This window comes from Leuresthes tenuis, unplaced genomic scaffold (assembly GCF_036924035.1).
Source record: "Leuresthes tenuis unplaced genomic scaffold, fLeuTen1.0.hap1 SCAF_9, whole genome shotgun sequence".
NCBI classification, from domain to species: Eukaryota; Metazoa; Chordata; class Actinopteri; order Atheriniformes; family Atherinopsidae; genus Leuresthes; species Leuresthes tenuis.
The window spans coordinates 18,966,205-18,988,608 of record NW_027325363.1 but is presented as its reverse complement, the minus strand read 5'-3'; the positions used below and the strand labels follow the sequence as shown (position 1 = coordinate 18,988,608).

At 43.1% G+C, this 22,404-nt stretch overlaps 1 protein-coding gene across 13 annotated transcripts in view; it reads left to right on the top strand.

The window, feature by feature from the left end:
• The window catches only part of mecom (MDS1 and EVI1 complex locus), a 127,738-nt gene that overhangs the window by 5,509 nt on the left and 99,825 nt on the right, over positions 1 to 22,404 (top strand). Inside the window, exon 1 of one of the 13 annotated variants that reach the window (XM_072392696.1) lies at positions 1,983 to 1,994. The exons of the other annotated variants lie outside the window; for them this stretch is intronic. The gene's annotated coding sequence lies outside the window, so the exon portion shown is untranslated. Of the gene's footprint in view, positions 1 to 1,982; positions 1,995 to 22,404 lie in introns of those variants that run through there. 13 annotated transcript variants of the gene reach the window in all.

The window sequence follows — 22,404 nt, the reverse complement described above, 5'->3', positions numbered from 1 at the left end:
TGTGATTCCTGTACACCTTTTATCTCTGCCATAACAAGCCTCCCCCCTCCACTCTCCACCCTGAGGCTCATTAAGCGCTGACCTCTCACCCCCACAGGACGGGAGTGATGAGGGGAGGAGATGTGATCAAAGCTGGGGTCTTCCTGATGAAGTTTGGACCGCAGCAATGCCACCTGATTGGAGCTGATAGCCTCGCCTGTGCTGCAGTGCTGAAATAGACATGAAGACGAAAAATCGTTCAAAGCTGTGTTAGCGATATTAACCTGCGGGGACAACAAGGTGGACGAATGTAAGGACTCATGAAATATGCAGTGCCACTCAAAAGTTTGGACACACCTGCTTATTCATTTTTGATCGATAGAGTTGGAATGTCAAAAACTTTGATTCACACAGTTAATCATTTCTTTTTCTTTCATGTTTCGTGTGAAACAACTTTGAATACAGGAGACAGCCAATAAAAAAAATTAAAGTTCTTTTATTCAGTTAATCATCGTTATCTGAGATATTGCAAAACAACTCTATGAATTCTCGGCCCAGTTAATAGGAGCTGAATTAGTTTGTTATCATCAACAAAACATGGATTGGCAGTGCACACCTTGTCTTCCTTTAACAAATCCTTTTGTGAAGAAAAGGAAACGCCACATCCCTGTCCTTAAAGATCTGTCTTGATGACTTCCCCCAAATGTATGTGAGAGTCAGTAGAAGGCAGGAGCTGTGTCTGTGTGTGTGTGTGCACAAGTGTTGTTGGTCAGCTAGGGTCGTGGCAGAGGAAAGAATGTGGCTGTGGAAAAGAATGCAGGGCTGATTAGCACCGCTTACCTGTAAGTGAACTGGACGTGCCGGCATGTGATGAGTCCGAGGAAACATGGGAACAATAGGACAGTAGTGATTCCTTTCCCCGCCACATTCCAGCGATCCTGCAGCCAGGGCCCCCCGCTTGGAGCTTTGATGAACCCTCCTCGCGGCTTCCTGGGATTGTCGCTCCACCACAAACACAAAAACATAAAGCAGCCGGTGAGCGGGGCCAGGGAAGAGAGAGCGCGGCCCTCCTCAGGATGTCCTGTTTTGATTAGTGTTAGCATCCTAAAAGCACTGTAGGAATATTATTCTAACACGGAGAAGAGCTTAATGGTGACACATACACTTCTTTCCACTCTGTGACCCCTGGGGTCAGATTCGCTACAATGAGCCAGGAATCAAAGAGGTGCTCCTCACCCAGTGATTTGACTGAGGAAATCATGGGAGGAAAAGGAGCCGATAAAACGATAGGGAGAGGTTACAAGGCCTGTCAACAGGTGTCAAGAATTTGTCAGGCCGGTGCTTTTGAAATTTCCAAGAAATACTTGACAGCATCTGTAAATATTATCAGTCTCTGGAAATGAACAAAAGCAAGCTTTTAGCGCTTAAAAGGCTAATCAAACCCATAGGTTTATTGCCCTGTCAAGCAATTTACTTATCACCTCTTTATCAAACAAGAATTAACAGCTTCTAATTTTAACTTCAGATGATGTTCACAAATAAAATGCTAAAGACATACAAGCTCTACAAGAAGTTAAAATATTTCTTTGTAATCAAAATAAAATTAGGACTTTCAGTTGGCTGAAAGTCCTAATTAACTTTAAAATTCTCGTCCAAAGTATAAGTACAGTACTTCTGTGCTCTGAGCAGCAGCTCTTATGCACAACATGCTCTTTCAGCAGTCTGCGCCACATCTTCCATGTCTCCTGTGGAATCAGAGAGCAGTGAAGCATTGCAGCATGGTCTGTTGTTTTGCTGTTGCTTGAGGGCTTTAGTTTGACAGGAGGGCACCACTTTGTTCACCTCAGTGTCCATAGGCGACCCCGAGGGACCTCAAGGCCTGGACGTCTCTGTCAGAGCTGTGGCAAGACTCTGGCGATGTGGGGCCCCTCCGCTCACTGGGTCAGTGGACAAGCTAATCGATTTTATCTCCGTTTCACACACCGCGCCAAACCCCTGCTGGCCTGATATTCACTGTTCAGAGGATTGTTCTCCTTCCTCCTCCGTATACTTTTTTTCTTCTTTTTGGAGGGAGAATTTCAGGTTAGATTAAGACATCATTCACACTCCTTTTTCATTGGACACACTTTTGATATTGCACATGTAATTATTAATGGGTAAAACTGCAATTTTGCTAGCAGTCTACATTTCTTAAGCCCTAATGGCGACATATACAAATGCTTTTGGAATACTTTGTAGATTTACGGAAAAAAAAATTGTTATCAGTTATCAACAAACGGTATTATAGTATTTCACCTTGAACTTTCAAGTTGCGGACATTTGCCCCATTTTGATTTTACTTAGAATGTGTCCAGAACGTGATTTGAATCCACCTGTGGCAGATTGATTTAAAAAAAAAAAAGAAAGTTAAATAAAATAGATCCTGCAGTCTGATGGGATAAAAAGTTTAATCTCTGAACATGCCTGGCATGGCTCATCATTAGCTAAGATCATCCATAAGTTGAAGCACAGTGATGGCAGCATCATGCAGTACTTTTAAGTTTAAGGGATAGATGACTGACTGGAAGATGAATTGTAAATATAGAGAGATCCGGAAAGAATTCCTGCTCCAGAGTACATGTGTCATAAGACCAACGACGAGGATGACAGTTTACCTTTCAGCACAAAATCTAAAGTGTACCTGCCACGCAAGACAAAATGCCAAACTGTCATTATGGGTTATGGAAAGGATTGATGGGCAAAAAGCTTCTTTTTTTTTGTCTTTAGAATTTGATATATAATACAATAAATAATCCAAGATTAGGCATTCATACTTTCTGAACTCACTGAATTTAGCCGCCATGTCTTTCTCCATCATCGTACTCCACTTGAGGGAGGCTGGTAGACAGGGGGAGAAGCCCCTGTTTTCTTGGCCATTCCTCTGGATAAGCATTGGAACAAGGGAATGAAAGCTTTGGGAATGGTTTGGAAACTTCCCATTCATCAGTGTAAGAAGATATTGCGCTGACATTTAGCAGACAGCCAGCCAAGTACAACATGGGACAGCCGCGTTTGCCTACAGCACGCAGCTCAACCGACAGACAGACCGAAACCGGACAAAACAGCCCACTCATCTCTGTTCAAGGAATACTCAGGGAACACATAGGGAGCACGTAGGGGCATTTCAGGAATTCATCGTGATGCTCTTGCTCAAAGCGCCTCAAGTGTGAACAACAGTAGAATAAGCTAAGCATTACAGATGCAGTCGTAACTTCAGTATAATATTAAAGAGAAGTAAAAGCGACAAATGATAGCTTTGTAAACAAATAATGATTCCATGCAGTCATCTAGGTGCAAGAGAAAAATATGGTTGGGCTAAGTCAAGTTCAAAGCTCTAAAATACCGTTGAGAAATACAGTATGTACTTTATCTAATTGTTCTCTCTCACACTACTTTAGTCTCTCTGATGTGCTCTCAAAGGCTGATCCATTTAAGAAAAGAAAGCACAAGCATATGAAAATTTAGATTTTCAGGCCGTGTTAAGAGAAATCTAGATTCCGCATACCTGCATATTGTAGACATTTACATGAGCCTACACAGGTAGACTGTGCTGAGGTGGAACAGAGGATTAGCCGGACGGCACAGGGAGGGACATTGCAGGTGTGAGTCGGTATCTCTCTGCCCAGCCATTAATCGCTGCCATCTGACAGTTCAATCTATGAAGGGGCTGAGAGGAGCAGCCGGCTGGTTACCAGTGCAGGTCATTACCGAGCATGAAGGCAGCCAGTCGCATCAGCGATCAATGACAAAGGCTGAGCAAAAAGTGAAGGAGAAGTGGATAGAGGTACAGTTGAGAAAAGATATAGGGTGAGAGAGGCAATGGAAATGTAAGGATGAAGGGAGGAGAGGAGAGGTATGGCAGGATAATAGTAGTTATGCTGCTGAAGGTCAGTTCTTGGTTGTGGAGTGGATGACAAACAGGCTGTCAGCTGCCAAGAAATAGAGATATTCATCCAATGCTGCACAAGAGAAAATATGGCCCCCTTTGCACGTGCATGCACATAAATGTGCAGAGACACAGTCATTGCCATAGCGGCTTGATTGAGAATGCAGCAAGGGAATTTAGTGTGAGCCATTGTTTTATGAATTCCATATACAAGGTGTTGGCAGTCTGTGCTGCCCTTTTAGTGGTCAGTTCGTGCTGTGCTGTGGTAAAAGTAATGACTGACTGAATAAAAAAAAATCAGTTCATGAAATCGCCACAACTCCCTTCGGGCCCTGCCTTTGCTGCCCAAGATGTTACTATGGGAACAGCTGCCAAGGCAAGATTCGTCCAGTGGTGTTTACCCAGCCCCTAGAAGTCAAACACAGTCTCCGTCCAACCGAAGGAATTCCATGTGCTTTTTGACATTTATCATGTTTCATACAGTGAAAGTCATTTTCACCTTCTCACCCGTGTTTTTCCTATGACTTGAAAAAAATGTTGAAGAGGGGATTAATTGACGTTGTGGGTGACAGTATTTGGCCAGGGCTCTGGTAAAACAACAGAAAGATCTCTCTTTACTCTCCAGAGGCCTGGAGCAGCAGAATTGGCTGTTTACACTGCACTATCTCTCAGCAGATCCACTGGCGCTCTCTCCCAGACAATGATTCTCACGGACACACGCGTACACGCACACAGGCCATCGCAGCATGGACACCACTGAGTGATGATGACTCATTACAGAGAGGGTGCCCTTCGACCTCCTTCAGTCTTTATGGATCACTCTCTGGCAGAAACATATTCCCTAATGCCAAGTTTGTGTCCATCTGCCTGCCTGTCTGTCAGACAGTCAGGCCCCTTAGTCTCTCTCTTTCTTTCTCTCCCCTGACTTTCACACACAAATACATAGCAGACGTCCCTGTCTCTGTTTATTTAAATAACAAACCGGAGTAATATCTTCTTTTCCCATTATAGATATACATGATAGATTTCATGTATTCTGCAGTGAGAATAATGAACGTAAGTGTTGATTTGTTCTTAGATCAGATGGGCTTGAGAAATGCTTCAAAAGTTGTCAGTTATCCAAGGGTGCGGTACTTCAAAAGATTGATTATATAATTTAACCCAATGTACCATGTTGAGATTGGCACGCGACATCTCTTAAGATGAATTCACAGTAATTCAATACCACTTCTCGCATGCAATTGTGGTAATTCCTCTGTTTACAGAGGAGCAATGTAGCAAAGGGAAAGCAGAGGAAAGAAGTCAGTTTGGATTTCTCACCATGTTTTTTTCTTGTTCAGGCTTACTATGTTAATCCAATACTGCCGCCCTGCCAAGAGTATTCTGTGTAGATCAGACTGCTAATATGTTTGTTGTGGGTGCTAGCATTTGATCCTCCTCTTGACAAATGCAATTTGTTTGACCTGATTTGATCAGTTGGAGCATATTTTCTTGCAGACGGGAGCATGTAAACCTTCCATAAAAAAGGAGTTTAAATGTTTTTGTGCCTGTGAGCGGGGAAACTCTATTACAGGTGTCCTGGGCCACGAGGCCCTGCTGGCCTTGATGAAATGCTATTTGGGTGTTAATGTAATTCTGATTTTGCTTAGCCTGGAGACAAGCCACCTCTGGGGTTTTGAAACATGCTCTTACAGGCAGAAAACAAAGTGTGGCTCTAAACCATACAATTACAATGGTGGAAACTTTGAAGGGTACTTCCATATGTAACATCATAATCTCTCTTGGGACTTCGGAGAATGATGCTATATAATTTTGGAAATGTTTTTACGGAATAAGCATTGTGGTATTTGTGTACTGTACGGTGCACCATCTAAATTGCTGGTAAGCATAGCTCATGACATGCTTTGCATGACTTTGACAAGAAGCACTCTGTACGGTATACCACTGTAGTAAGCAGCTAGAAGTACAGGTAACATGACAACTAATGAAAACAGGAAAACATAGCTGTTTCACAGAGGTCGAGCCTTTTTGATTTGTCTTGTAGGAATCACATCTCACTTGTCATATGCTTGAATTACTGCCAAAATCCACCAATCACAACATAAAAGACTCAACACTTCACTCTCTTAGCCACTTCTGAGAACTCGGTTAATCAAACCGTTGTCACTCGTTACTCATCAAAAACTGACACTTTGTTAGGACCCCTTGGTATAATTTTTGAATGCACAGGGTGAATCCTGAAGTGTTAGTCTTAATGGTGTGGGGTTGCTACAGTTGACTGAGATGCCATGAGATTATAACATTAGTTTTCTACTGATGACATCACTATGTTAACCTAGAAAAAGGAGGAGAAGCTTCTCGAGGAAAGAAGAGGAGTATCATTTAACATGTGGGGATCTCTTCAAACATAGCATTAAAAATTGCGGCCTTAATGCCAGGAAACAGCAAATGGAAATGAAAAAACTGCCATTCTAGTCTAGTGAAACAGCACATCGATAAGAGGCCAAGTCATGTCACATGTCATTACTGCACGTTTTGTGTACTACAACTTTTGTTTGTGTCTGTCGTTGCAAGCCACTTACATTAAAGGGATGACATCGTACCATGTGCTCTAACTCTAACCCTTTGGTGGGTCGTTTCAACAGAAAAAAAATAAATGTGAAAAGTTGAAAAGCATAAAAATGGCATAACAAAGGAACAAGAAATAGTATGCTGCTTACATGCTATCTCAAGAGAACATGTTGAAAGTGCAAGTTTAACATAAAATGGCAAGAAGCTTGTCAGTCATTAAAAGTTCTTGCACAACAATATTCATCTGCCGATCACTACCTCCTACATCAAAACATTATGCTGCCGGGATGCACAGTGTCTTGAAGTGTGAAGCCAAGTGGTCTGTGTCTGTCTTTGCTTGATTTGCCTCCCCTAGACAGTTGCATTCTTTCAGACCTGTCTTATTGATGTTTTATTGTTTAAACCCACATTAAAGGCAAAAACTACCACGCTGAAAACCCAACCAGCAAAACAAGTGACCCATTTCAGCCCCACATTGGGTGCGTGCTGGCTGTCACATTGTCAGCTTGCCCAGGGCCCCACAGATCAAATACAGGTATGATTTATGTCCGCTGTCTCAGCCTTCACACTGCATGTTCGTCTGCATCAGAATTGTTGGCCAAATCCAACAGCAGTTGTAATTTGTCTTTGTATGTGTGGGAGTCGAGGGGCAGAGGTCAGCGAAATGAAAATGACCAGACCTTCCTTAATTGTTGTATCTATTTGTGGTTTGAGACAGGATGTCTGTCTGAGTGTATATCTATATGTTTGCCCATGTGTCTTGGTTCTGCCTTCGTGCCGTGTTTCGTGTCAGTGGGTCAAGCCCCACTGGCTGTAGTCAGCCATTATGGGCACTGATCTGATCCAGCAGGAGGTCAGGCTCCACTGGCGAGATCTCTGTGGGCCAGATAGCATCATTATCACAACATGCCTCCCAATGGAAACTTCTTTTTTTTCTGGCCCTAAAATTCTGTTCATTTTTCCCATACAAGAAGTTCTATACAAAGTCCCACATCACTGACTAGTATTAGTATGGAATTATCATTAATTCCTCCATGTATTTTTTTATTTTTGCTTTGCATGAACTCAGTAAACGCACAAATATTCCATTATATGATGCCTCAACACTATTTTATCTGTATGTTGGAACATCTGACAAGGTTAAGCTGGTAAATTGTTGGGAGAAATGCTTCCTGTGTGTGATTACATTTATCATGTATAATTAAGAAGCTCTGCTCTGTCTGCACATCATGACCCTTGACCTTGAGTGTGACAGTTGTAGGCAGATTTGCCAGACACCGAAATGTGCTGTCCAGGTTGCGCTACTCCACAAAGTCTGGTTTCCATTGCAGGATTGAGTGTCTTTAAACCTTTTGACTCAGGAAGCTTTTTTGTAACTCTTTTTTTTAATTTTTTTTATTTGTTTGAAGTGAGAAGATTTGTCATGTGGACCACAATGTGAAATGATTTAGCCATACTCAAACAGATTTAACACAGATGTAAATATGCCCTTTTCCTCATTTATTTCACTTGGCGTAGCTGTGGTAAGTCTGCAAATTAACTGAAAAAAAAAAACAAGTTTAGAAGACTTCTGACTAACTGGACTACTGCTTTAGTTTTAGACATATTTCTAACATCATCATATGTGCGAGGGCTGGCTATAGTTTTATATGATCAATCGAGTGATTCAGCTTTTTCAGATTCTATTGAAAGAGACAGTTGTCTTGCTCTTTATATTGTGGAAACCAACATCAGATAGTTATCATCCATGTTTACCAGAGTTACAGTAGTTAGGTGTTTTGTCGAATGTTTTTAGATTTGTTTGCATAAACCTCGATCTGAGCATGGTGCAGACTTTCAGGTGTGAAAACATCCTAAAATAATTCATGGAAATCTGGGTTCGGCACAGTGTTTTCCTTCGTTTGCCAATTCTCTGAAACATTGCAAACTTTTTCCACTCGGGTCCTTTTGTTGGTTATAGGCTGCACTTTCTGTAATTATTAAAACTAATTCAGCTAAATTCTAAACTGTCCCTCTTCTTTTTCCTTCTTTTTCTTTCCTATCATCTTGTCTGTGGCTCTGACATTTCTTCTTCCTTTTCCTCTGCACTTGTACCCTTTTTGTGTTATAATTCCCACCTATTATTTCTGTCCCAAGCCCTCATTAGTCATGTCGCTGTCAGCCACCAGCTGCAGGCACACGCACACATGCATACAGCCACATGTATTCCTGCACATGCACAGGTATGGAAGTCATCAAGGCAAGGTCAAAGGTCTGCCTCATTACCCAGATCCAGTGAAAACTTTTGGTGTGTTTTATGCTGGCATTAGAAAGCATGAGGAGGGGAGGAAAAGGGGGAACAAGGGGTATAGAAAAGCAAGATAATGAAGAGGACTAATATGAATTTAGGAGGAAATTTGAGAATGAGTGATAGAGCGTTACAAGAGAAGTGGGAAAGGTCTGAAAGACCTCCTCTTCATCTCTCTCAATGTTCACCCACTCCATACCTGTTAACCAGATCAATATGGCTCTGTTAGAAGATACTGAAGAAACTGTGGCGAGGTTAAGGTCTGAGGATGCGAGTGGACTAGTGTCACGCTGCCCCTCCACCACAGATGTCGTTGGCAGCATACATGACTGGTGTTTCCTGACATTAAACACAACATCTCTAAATAAAGTCATTAAGAGCAGTCCAACAGAAGCCCATTCATGCACTCATTCATTCATTCATCCTACTTACACACAAACACCCCCACCCACACACGCACAAATCCCACACACTCACCCTATGTCTTTTTCTCTCTCAAACACACACATGTACAGTACTGAGGCTTTGAGGTTAGATGGGACATGATACGCTGACATGTGACAGAAAGCAAAGCAGGAGTGTGTGTACATCAATTTCAGCCTGTGAGGTCAAAGAGGTGACTAGATGTGTGTGTGTGTGTGTGTCAGGGGCGTCAGCTGCGAGCAGTCAGTGGGACACTGGTGATGCAGACTGACGGGGGACATAAACACTCAGCAGTATGCTGAATCGGCCCATTGTCTGATTCGCCGCCACGTCAGTCCCTCTGTGTAATGGAATGATCCTTCACTGTATGTTTGTCTAATTACCCAATCTGTCTCTGTCTGTCGGTCTTCTGATATGTCTATCTTACCGCTTGACTGTGTCTTTCTTTACCTCTTTTACGGCCCTTGTTTTTCTGTCTGTATTTAGTCTGTATTTTAGGCTTGAAAAAGACCTGTCAATTCCCGAAGGGATGCGTGTGTCTCTTGTATGCTGGTAACACTTTTAAAAAAAATCTTTTTTTCTCTTTAAGTTGTCCCAATCTTCAGAATGCACACACCAGGTGTCTCAGTGCACCTTTTATTGACAAATGCATATGACTGAAGAATATGAACTCAAGATAAGACTACAAAGTTCTGTTTTTATGTTTATCGAAAAAAGACAGTAGGTGGTGGGATTTGTCCTGTGGTAGAGAACACGCAAAGGAGTTATTAGCTGTGGGATTTTAGAGCTGTGGCTGAGCCCAGAGAGGAGGTAAAGGTGTGCGGAGGATATGAGATTTCTGGGGTTGAGGTGCTGGGACTGTGATGAGGTGTGGGAGATTAATGGGAGCAAAGTTGTAAGAGAAGCGAGGAAAGTAAGGATGAGGTGCCGAGGACATGCCGAGAGGCAGTTGGTTTTTTTTTTGTCTGTGTGCGCGCAGGTTTCTCTCAAAAGTGCAAGCTAAATTGAACTGCCTTGCTGCCAATTAGAAGAACAGTCATTTTCAAAATCTTAGTGATGTTCTCGCCTGAATGTGGAACTTGAAATCCTTAACCCAACGGCCCTAACTCAACACTGGCTCAAAATCCTGATGCGTAATCTGAAAAATGTGTGGTTGTCAAATTCAAAACTGGGCCGTTTTATTCATTTCTACCACAGAAACATGTGTTAAATTGAAGCAAAGAGAGAGAAATAGTATTAAGATGTCAGGATTTAGGGGTTTATAGGCCAGTATAGCAGTGCACAGAAGAGAACAAAGTTTGAATATGTCTCTGAGCGCTTTTATGTGCATGTTACCACTCTTCAGCTATACACACAGTGGGAGTTGTAGGTCTTCAAACACTAAATTAATCAACAGTCATCTATTAAGTAGAATTTCAAAATACCACACTTATATCAACCAACATTCTTAAAAAAGTGACTCCTTACATTATTTTTTACAGTTTATACTTTATACTCTTGAAGTCTGAAGTATTATTTCAGCTGCACAAACACTCTATTTCAGACTCATTTTCTTTCTGCACACAGTTAGCAGCTAGACTCACTGTTACATTCAGAAACAGAGAGGTGTACACAGAGCTAAACTGTAGTAATAATCCAATTAGAGTAATAAGTAGCCCAGTGATTGACAGTGAAAGGGTTTTACAACATGTCTCTTGAAGGACGTGTTTCCGTGTGTTGGCCTCCCGTTCACACACAGGCACACACACACACACACACACAGACACAAATGTCTATTGAAATGGCTTCAGCTTTGCTTCTCTGGCTGTTTCAGTAGAACGCAGTGTCTGTTTATTGTAGATGAGGTGTGGATATTCACACTTTTTATAGAGCAAAACAAACTAGTCTGAAGTGTGAAGTGATTTTAAAATAATCCACATAGGCTTTTAACATATCGAAACTTTGTCTTTCCTTGTGTTATTTGTTCATTTTGTTCCTGGAAAAATACTTACACATTCACATCCTTTGAGAAAACATCAGTTCACTTGACTGAAGAAGAGTGTTAGTACTTTGTTGGAATATCTAACTATATCTCTAAATGCATTTTTTTTACAGGATTTTTCCCACTAAGGATTTTCTCATAATGAAGATAAAGACATTGTAGATTCTCTACAGAAAATGAATATCAAAAGCACACCACCACTTTATCTATGTGGCATGCCCTTTGAGAAAAAGTACATGAGGAAAACTGACTGAAAAATACACAAATTCTAACATGATATTCACGAAATGCTGGTTTGGAAAAAATTAAATTAAAAGTGACATACACGAATCTAAACCAATCAAATGAGCCCGTTTTTCCTGGTATTCACGTTTAACCAGGAATCAGAATCAGCAGAATCAGTTGTTCTCAATATCATAAAAAGTTAACATAGACTATGTAATGTGTTGTGTCATCAAAGCCCATTAGTGCCAAAAAGGTCACAGGGTTACATTGTGTCATTGAATCTAAACAAATTTCTTTTCACACTGTTTTACTTTGTATTCCCCACTTGGCTGTGCATTACCGTGCCCATAAATACATCATAGAAGCCCAAACAATGGCTGAGGAGGGATGGATGTCAGTGGTCAGAGCAGATAAGAATGACAAAGCTCTACACTAAGCCACGTCACCAGCAGGCCTCTCACCTGCCTGTCTTTCACACAGACGCACTCAACCATCACAAGTTATTGTTTGCGCCTATGCATATGTGTGTGTGTGTGTGTGTGTGATTGATGCACTTTGCCTTCCGTCAACTTCCCGCCCCCACCTCTCATCCCACCTCAGTCTGGACCGTCAAAGAAACATGAGGCCTTAAGAGATAGCAGCGCGCTCTCCCAGCCGGCCCTCAGCCCGCTCTGTCTCTTTTTCTCTTCCTTGTGCCAGTCACCTACTGCTGTGGGAAAAGCAGAGGAGATGAGGCCTTAAAAAACAGATCATTGTCCGCCTCCTAGATTAAAGCCAGAGAATGTGAGCATTGTCAAGTGAATGGCTAAACCTTCCTGCTGTCACTCAAATGCAGCTCTGAGCGCTACTTCATGTCTAAGAGGCTTATCTGCACTGAAAGGCCCCTAGCTGCTCTGGGGAGAGAGGACGTAATGAAGCGTGTTTTTTTTTTTCAGTCTGTAGGGAGGAACCTGCTGCCGGGGGTGGTGTTGGTGGGTGGTTAGGGGATTCAGGGGGTGGACATGGCCAGTGGGACAGCTGCAGTACCAAGCCCCCTTACCCCAACTGCTCCCTCTCTTTTTGACGGCCTCTCTCGAAAGAATTGTCATTTATCTAGTCTCACATGGGAGAACCGTATACACGGCATACAGTTCTTAACCTGATGCAAAGTGGATGGGGGACATGAGGACATTATGTGGGGACGTGCCCAGGGACCTGCCTGTTGTCCGCGCTCAGCAGCGCTCAGCCGTCTGTGGGGATGAACAGCAGGCCACTGATGTGGTCTTCTCTTTGTGCTCTGCTGTTTGAAAAGGGGAAAGTTTAAGTGCTGCTGGTATTCAGAGCTGAGAGCTGACGGTCAGGCTGCAAGGGTTAGCTGAGCCCCGAGGCCCCAGTATATGTGTGTGTGTTGTGTGTGTGCTGATACTGTCATAGTTTAGAATAACTGTAGGTTACTTTGTTATAATTCCCAATATTGAAAAGTAGTATCTTCCCCGCAAGTTAATATTATGAAATAATCACTAATTAGCACATATTAATAATTCAGAGGAAAATGGAAAGATAAAGCTTTTTTTTTTCCTTATCTCAGTGAATTTGTCTCAATCTGTGTGTTATAATGCTTTAGCTGCAGGTTTTAGTACCATCCTCCACTTCTTGAATTGTAGAACCACTGTCAGACCCTGAGCCCCGCTCTCCTGTTCTGTCCGCCCTCTGTGGTTCTCGTCTTTCTGGATGTCATGACGCATGCACCTGCATCCTCAGCAGCTCCCTCTAATCCATCAGCTTTGTCTGCTTCCTGTCAGCAGTAGCGCTGTACTTGACACAGACCTTGTAATGTAAAGAAACCGCTGGACTGCTGGCATATGCATCTGGAATCTATTGTATTCAGATTTTTTGATTATTTCCCACTGTACTCAATTTGCATTACACTAGGTTTTTATATATTCTAAATGATAATAAAATAAGTTTTCCCACTACTTTTATGATGTTGAAGGGATGCTTCAAATGTAACTGAACAACTCACTTTATGAGGATGGTGTTTGCTCTCTACTCTCCGTATCAAACCACGAGTCTGGCGTGCTCTGTCTAGATATGACCTCTAACCTGGTCATCTTGTGAGGTTAGTGCTGTCTGCGCCTATTCTGTGTTGTGTCGGGAGGTCGAGTGGGCTGAAGAGCCTTGCAGCAGACCTGAGGAGTTGTCAGCTGGAGTTGGATGGGAGGGGGATGTTAAGCGGTGTGGCCAAGCTGTGATGGGTGACACAGTGGTCCATTTAGAGCACCGATATCATGCTGAGAGATGGTACATCTCAACAAGCTTAGGGGACTCTTAGGTACCAGCTTGCTCCTGACTCTATGCAATGTCAAAATATGAATGTCAAATTGTTTGAACATCACTTGTGCAGCATGTTAAAGTGGACACTCCTCGTGTCCTGTGGAGCTCTGTCATTTGGCCGTGGCTTGAGGAGCATCAGAGTACCATCTAAAGAGGCAGAGCAACTAAGAAATGACGGTTTAGATATAAAGGATAGTCTCATCTTGAGAGTGCGCTCCCTAAAATTTTCATGCTGCCTGTTGTGTAGCAAAGTAACAGTATTCAAATGATGTCCTTTATCTCACAAAATGGTTTTGTTTACCTCAAGAGGATGAAAATCGGATTCCTGAGACGCTGAATGTTAAATAGAAAATGATTCATGGGAATGATCGCTACATATAAATGATTCACGTAATACAATGTGTCCATGGACCCAAGAGTGATAGGTGCCACATTGTGAAGGAGATGGAGAGTGGATTTGAAGGTTCTTTTTCAGTAAACATTTAAAAGAGTGGAGAAGTGAACAAAAGCGTTGAGAAGGAGCTGTTTTGTTGCCCCTTTTTTAACCTAAATAGGCGGTCTGTCCGACCGAGGCCTTGGCTTCAAAGTATTATCCCACACATGCAATTACCATTTCTATCAACTGGGAGAAAGATTATGCTTTTTGGGTGTTCTTCTGCGTTTCTTCCAGTGGATTCACTTGGTGAATGTGACACGTTTTGTGTCTCCCACCCCCTATTGAATTTAAAAGTTCTCTATTCTCTGAGTGAGCTGAGGAGAGTCCTACACGCGGGCTGAATAGACACTAAATCTTTCAAGGTTAGGACTTAACCTTCCCTCACTCTAATTCATCTTCAAACTTTAGTCTGAAACCAATCAATATCAGATGATTGGTAAACAATGTGCAGTGTCTGATAGGCAGGTACCAAGGGCTCTCAATGGGATTGCAAATGCTTTGTGCGTTCTGAGTCGCTTTTGCTCTAAAGCACTGTCACAAAAAGTGAAATTACCATTCGCTTGGAATGATGCCATTCATCTTTGTCAGAGCGCCGAGCTCCGCACACAAGCCGCTCCCCTCAAATTAATTCCTTGTTTTGCATCAGCTGAATTTGCCCAAATCCAGGAGGATGGCTCAGGCTGCACCTCCCTTGCATTTTTTAAATGTGGCAATTCCAAATGATTTTACTATGCAGAGGGCTTCTTGGCTTTATTTACTGCCTAATCCACAAAGAGAAGAAATAGATATGAAAATAAGTTGGTAAAATAAGATAAATTTGTGTGTAGAATTTCCGAGGCTGTGCATGCTCCAGCTAGGAGAGTAAGAGTATTAACACGTACCCTCCTGAGAGCTCAGTGCGAGGTTGTTGTCGATTTGTCATTTCATGTTGTAAGAGCTCCTGCACAAAGGTAATATCTTCCCAGAGGTTCTCACCCACGTAATATAATGGGAAAACATTGAAGAATGAATTTCTAAGAAATTCTTTTGTTAGCCTGTATAGTATGTTTTACCATATACCGGGATGGTTAAAGTATAATTAGAGAGGAACCATTTTAAACAGAGCACAATAATTTATTTTCCCTTCCTGCCATTGATTGAACTGTGGATGACTCATTTTGGCATGTAACAAAGACTGACTTGTCCCAACAAAACAATTGTTGACACACAACTCTAAGATAATTACCTTCAGATAAGCAGCACTCTCCTTACTTTTATAAGAAAGAGAAACAGTTGAAACTTTTCCACTAGGGGGCTGTTCCTTATTCTCTCTTGCTCTCTAACTTAAGTCAACACTTTATGCAGGGTAGCCCAGCCCTGCATCCGTTCGCCAGCTGGCATTTTAGTGGTCACCACTTTTTTTTCGTGTCTCTCTCGCTCCGGCTCATGTAGATGTTATCCCAGTGTTGTTTCATGGTGCTGATCCCACAGTGACAGCAGTGATGAGAATTTAAACAGTGGGTTGTTTCGCTGTCCTCTCCCTGTTGAATTTAAAAGCTAAAAATGGTTCCGAGGCTAATTTATGGTTGTGGTGACTGTGGCTGCTGATTTGTGATTCCCCATGTTTGTGTTTATGGAACATGGGCTTGTTTTCTTCATCTTATCTGCCGGCAGATGGACAACATGGTTTGACAGGGTTTATTTAGATGTTTGCTTTTTCCAGCACAAAGTATGATGGAGTGCAATTGCCAGGAATGTAAAGTGAAGCCATGGGGTCAAAGGCCTTTTCCTGTCTCAGTCTTTGACATAAGTGGACCAATGTCACTGCCCAATTCCATGTACAGGCGTATATGGCATTTCTAAGCATGGCAAAGTGTGGTGTGTGGACATGTATATTAAGAAGCTAGATGAGAAGAGAAGAAATAAGTGGGTCAAGCCTGAGAGACAGCTCTTCACCTCAGACACCTGCACCTCTCCACAGATCCCTCATCAAGGACTCACATTGTCCCAAAGCTGTGCCATTGTTCACTGGAGGACCCTCTACATTTGTCCTGAATACCTACATGCACTACTCTAAGTGGACTCAGCTCAGCTCTCCCCAAGATACAGACAAAACAGTGGATTCCAAAGTGCCGGCCTCTTGGCATTCCCCTGTCTTTGAGAGATAAAGAGGGGAACTTCGGCCTGATTCACTCGTCCGCTCTTCATCCCTCTCCACAATCCCGCAAAAACAGGAGATGAGGAGGAGGACTTGTGAGCGGTACTGGAGGGGTGGTCTCAGGGTCACAGAGTGATTAGTGAGGAGCAATGTGGCGCTCCTTTTGCCGTTTTGGACGTCCCCCTCTGTGGTCACTGAGAAATGACTTCCACTGCGCTTACTGTGGAGAGTGGGTGGAGAGGGAAGTGGAGGAATTATTCCCTTCTGTCTGTCTAGACTATATTTAACCTGCCTGACAAGATGGATGTTTTTTCAAGGGAATTCTCCCCTCAGCACAAATGAAGGCATTATATTCTCTTCTCTGGTCCTCTCCCTTCTCATTAGAAACCAAGGGTTTATGATGAAACTTCAGGAGAACATTCAAAATCAGGTTGAAACACAATCCGAGCACAAATTCAGACATGCTGGGCCACTGCAGGCTCTGTTATGAATGTGTATGTCAATACTGTGAATTGTACTGCTTATTTTATGTGAGACAGGTGTAGATTTGCACTCTCACCCACAGAAAGTTTGGGCCTTATTCATAGCACAGCAAACACACTCCCAAAAGCACACACACTATAATTTATACATAAACACAGACACAGACCCCCGCCATGGTGTGTCTAGCTGGTGCAGGCCATACGCAGGGCTGGTGTGGAGGAGTTGGAAGTGATTAGGGAGAAATATGCCTGTCTCCCTGTAATGTCAGTAATAGGCAGCAGCACATCAAAGTCCAGGCCTGTCAGAATGATCCGGATCAAACTGGCCCCCATCTGGAAGCCATAACTGACTTTTCACTCATTTAAACACTCTTAAAACACACTGAACAGACATGGAGCTCCCGTCTCTGCTCACCACTCACCACAACTCACATCAGCACCCCGTTCCTCCAGCAGTGTGTGTGTGTGTGTGTGTGTTATTACTCTCTTACTACCTTGATATTGTCTGCCCCTGTGTGCGTATTTTCCCAAATAATAGTAAGCCCATATGTTTCACATTTGTGTATAAGGCTGCTAATTTTGAATGATTAATGTTTTCAGTCATAGTCTCAGCCTTATTTTTATTGAGCTTAGAACAAATAACACCTACATTGTGCCTATGATCCTGTTTTGACAGCTCAAGTGATTTCTTTACATTGCCCAAAGCACAGACAGATATTTTTAAAGCAACATAAACATCTGCTGATGATGAAATCAAAGATAATATTGTTCTTTCTTGAAGGGATAACAAACGGTATCAGATGAACGTCTGTTATTCTGCTTTAACTTTGACTCATAGATAAGTATCTTGTCTGTGTTATGATGGCACATTGCAGTCTGAGGCTGCAACGCAGAGTGTGCCACTCTTGCCTGCTTGCATACACCATGTTGACTGGACTCCTGGACACATATTATCTCTCCAAACACAAGTCGGACACAGCTCTAAGTGTATTTTAATTGGCTTTGAGCCACCTTCCTAAAGCAAACAGCTGGTGGTGTAACTGGTGGTGCGGTGTGCTCGGTGACTGACGGGTGGCCAATAGTATGGGTGGGGTGGAGTCCCATTGCTAGTCCGTCCACTCCACTGACAATCAGTCCAGCACAGGACTCTATTGTGTTTGCGTGCGCTTGTGTTTGTTTAATCTAACTTCATGTGTGCGTACACGCTCACGCCTCTGCACCTATGTCTGTGAGACTTACGATGAATACGTGTGTCACTCTTGGGTGTTTCTTATTTAAGCAGTCCACACTGGCTACTGTAAAAGATCTTAACGCCTGGCAGATAGCATCTTGAGCTAAAGTGCAAGTGATTTAATGCCAACAATTAAAGTAGACATGTCAGCAGGCAGTGCAGACCCCCGCTGAGGCCGGACAGGGAGTGGGCTCTCTCGCCTATCTCCACCAGACAGGGAGACGGTGGGCCTCTGGCTCCACAAACCGCTGATGCTGCACACTCACTACTTTTCAGTCCCTTACTTTCAGAGAAACTGTCTTTTCTTTCTCCTCTTTTTCCATAGTAAAAAAACTTCTTCCATGGATCAGAAAAGACAGCTTTTTCTGACAAAAGATGCAATTTCTCTTCTTCTTTCCTCTTAAACATATATATTTTTTTAACAATTGCTGGCCACTGCTGTTAAACAGTTAAAAGAGTTATTAAAACAGCTGATTCTAGTTCTAACGTTATAACAAGACCTCGTTTGGATTCATGAGCTAGGGGATATCTGACAATGGAGCAAAGTGGTTTTGAGAAAAAGGGAAGAGGGATCGCAAACTGTAAAAAAAATTTGAGTCTGAGCTCAGCATATGGAGAAAAGCCCTAAAAACCATTCATTTTACAAGAATCAAGCATCTCGCTCTAAACATGGCCAACTCCTCTCCCATAAAATCTATATACCATCTATTATAAAACACCAAGGCCCTTATGAATTGCTTTGCCCAGACCCAGCAATGGGGCCTTCTGCCTCCAAATCCCCTCTGGAAGTGTTTGAAAAACAAAGCGAGCCTTCACTTCAACCTCATTAACTAGTTATAATAAACAAAACAATGTGTTTTTAATGGGTGGCGAGTCTCGTCTCCCCTCCTTTTCCCCTCCTAGCTCTGGTTCAGAGCGACTGGCCAGCGGTGGGTTTCCCATGGCTGCAGCTTGTGGTGTCACGATGATGGATGGGCAAGGTTGGCGGGGGCTGCCTTTTGCCCTTCTCCTTTGGGATGTCCCACAGACTGACAGGCACATTGTGGCGCTCGACCCATACTGACGCAGCGTTCCGCCCGCTGGCACAGCCACAGAGAGCACCAGAAAATGCCCGCTTTTCCGCTTTCAAAGTCAGCATGCTCACCTCATCTAAGATACGGAGACGGAGCGATGCTTTTATAAGAATATGGGAGCATGTTCACAAGCAGACACAAAGTCAGCGTGACTTTTATTTCCTTTGGTATTGCATTAAACACGTAGTTGTTATTGCTCCACTCCTGTCTTAGGTGATGATGCATTGACAAAGAATCCTATAGTTTTGAATCTTTTTCTAACTGTTTCGTAGAGCAGACGGCATTGGCGTAGTTGTAGGTTTGCGTGCAGAAGAACCACCTGAATCAGAGGACCCCTGCCAGACCTCAGCAGGGAAGACATCAACTTCCCGATGAATAAACACCAACAGAAGCTCTGCCGCCACAGCACACACTCCTAAACCCTTAAGGGTGCCACACTTGTGCATATGCCCTTCTATCTTTCCCTCTGTGTGCCTCACTCGAACACACTTCACACCACACAGTGCGCCTCTGGAACAAAACTCTCCCTGCTAGTGTAAAACAATCCAATAACAGCCAGCACCTCTCAGAATAAAACAATAGCTCGGCTCATGCTGGTGTTGTAAAACAGCTCAGCCTATTACATGCATGTATGTGTAACTAAATTGTAAATTTGCCCTTTGGGTAATAGCACATTTTTCCTCCATTTGGTGATTTTAGGATTATAATGATTGCAATGTTTGTGTGGATGTGAGTATGTGCGAGATTTTGTTTTCCCACTTATTCTTATGTTGTGTTTTGTACTTACACTTCTATTTGTTGCAGGAGGGTGTTGGACGGTGTGCTACATCCTTTTCGCGTGTTTATATCTTTCCCAGGGGTAGCCACATTGGAAGCCTTGTCAGGTCAAAGGTCATTTGAATAGAAGAAGAAGATGTAAGACTAGATGGACAGAGTGTGAAGGTGTGAGTGACCATGACCCTTGTGACACCGTTCAACGTGTTTGTAAACAGGATGTCATTAACACTGGGAAATGGCAAGGCTCACAATGACTTTTGTCTCCCCTGGTTTGTGTATGTGTGTCCACAGAGAGGGTGTGTGGAGGGTGAGGGCCAAAGGGAGAAAAAGAGAAAGAGGGAGTAGGCTGTGAGGTTGATAACATTTCAAATAAAACACTTTGGATACTTCCACTGATAAATCAACACCCCAGAACTGCCCTTGTACTTTTCTGTCCAAACAACATCCAGGTTGACTTTGTCACATCAGATAAGCGTTAGCTAATGTGATGAAATTTATGACTTGGCGTGGTTGCTGTACTAGTACAGCAGTGGATTGTGTGAAGTTGTACTAAGTGCACTCAACTGTCAGCTCTTATTGTGGTGTCAGTCCTTCCTTCTAATTAGTGTCCTCAGCAGGCAGGAAGTGGGCCTGGGCTGGACTAATCTGTCAGTGAGGCCAGACCATCCTCGCCCCAGCGACTGTTTCCTTAGATAAACTCACAGCCCTTTATCTAAAAGTGTTGCAACACTCAGGGGGTCTGGGAAGCCCCTAGTGATTTTGTTATTACTTCTTAGATGTGCATTTTAAATGTTTAATCTTCAACGGGATGGAATGTGCACCGTTATTTTTCTTTCTCTTCTTAGAAGAAGTTAGAATATCTCTCTCAGACATGCAGGGACCTCTTGAGGCAGTGCCTCCGCATCACAGCACTGCCTCCGCCGTGGTGACAGGTGTTGATTGAGCACGAGAGGGAGGAAGCTCAGCAAAGGACACTTCCTGGCAGACAGTTTTATCAGCGAAGGAGCAAAGAGGTCGGAAAAAGGGTAGATGAGGTTATCGCACTTGTGTACTCGTGTAGTATTATATATGTGGCTGGTGCTCCAAGAGCCTTTAGAGGCCTGGAGGCAGTCCAGAGTTGCTGACCAAGGTAACTGTCTCTTTCAGATAAACATTGCGTGAGTTATAGTCACATGTTGGGACTATGAAGTGCAGGAGTTAGTTTTTGTTTTTTTGGTTCATGGTATGCCGCTATGGTTCAAGAGGTCATGAAATAGGTGGAACTTGTGTCGAAGGGACCCGAGATTGTTTGTGTATTGTCTAAGGGCACTGACACATCCTGGACAGATAGCGCATGCTTGTGTGGATTGCCAGGCTGTCTTTTCGTGACTAATGTGTGAAACAAACGGACGATGTGAAAAGCGCGACTTGGAGTTTAAAGACTTTTTTGTCTCATTGTCAAACTAGTCACTGAAATACGTCAAATAGGCTCGAGCAGGAAAGGAGAAAGCGAGAGAAACATAAAGGGAGAGTGATTCAGGGCCTTTCCTTCCGTGCTACCTCCTTTACACTCTCCCTCCATCCATCTCTCTCTCCCTCCTTTCCTTTCTAACTTCTCTCACCACCAGCGGGGTCCGATTCCTCCACTTGAGCGCTCAGGGCCAGCAGCGGACTGATTAGACCCGCACCCCCGGCTGCGCTTCTCTGAGGACTGTGCAGCAGGACGACTTCAAATGCACCTCGCTCCTGCCACCCCAAATAAAACCTGACTGGTCCTAATGGACATGTTTTAATCTCCCTGGGTTATTTGAAGATTTCTCCAGCCCGCTGCTGGCCACAGCAGAAACAAATTCCTCTTGCTTTGTTGATTAAACTGCCGCCTCTCCACCGTTGCTTATCGTCCAGCAACGAGCCGCTCTTTTTAATTAAAACTGAGACACCACAAGTGTGCAATTAACAGCTGGTAATTATAGAGCTCTTCAGAAGTGCAACACTCCACCTTCATTTCAATTATATAATGGACAAGTGGCTTTTTGATCTCCAAATTAGTGAACTCTTGTAATATTTGTTTTGTGGCAGATTTGGAGGGTTAATCGTTGCCCATGGTGGCCTCCCTCTTCCATGATTGATGTAAGAGCAGAAAAAAAGGATATTAAAAACCGAAACAGTCCATCAGGAAATGCAAATTGCACCTTCATGTTAATGAGCAGGCAATGGACCGGGCTTCCCAGCCGTGGCGTTTCATGTGGGAAAAGCAGGTGCCCACTCTGCCCAAACTGATTAGTACATTTGAATTTGAAAGTTTAATTAAGTGCTTCTAATACAGATTGTTTTGGAGACTGACACATAACATAAAATTGTTTGATACTTAATTTGGCGGCCTTTTGATTGCAAAGCAAGCACGAGTAAATATGCTGCGCAAGTGTGAGCGCTATCCCAAAGGAGGCAGAAGGCATGAACTTCATTTAAAACCTTGAACTGATAACTGGTGAAAATGTACTTAATGACCAATGCACTCTTTGAGAGTATAAAGCGGAACACTTGTTCAGTTTTAATTACAATTGATCTCCATCTTTGTACATGGT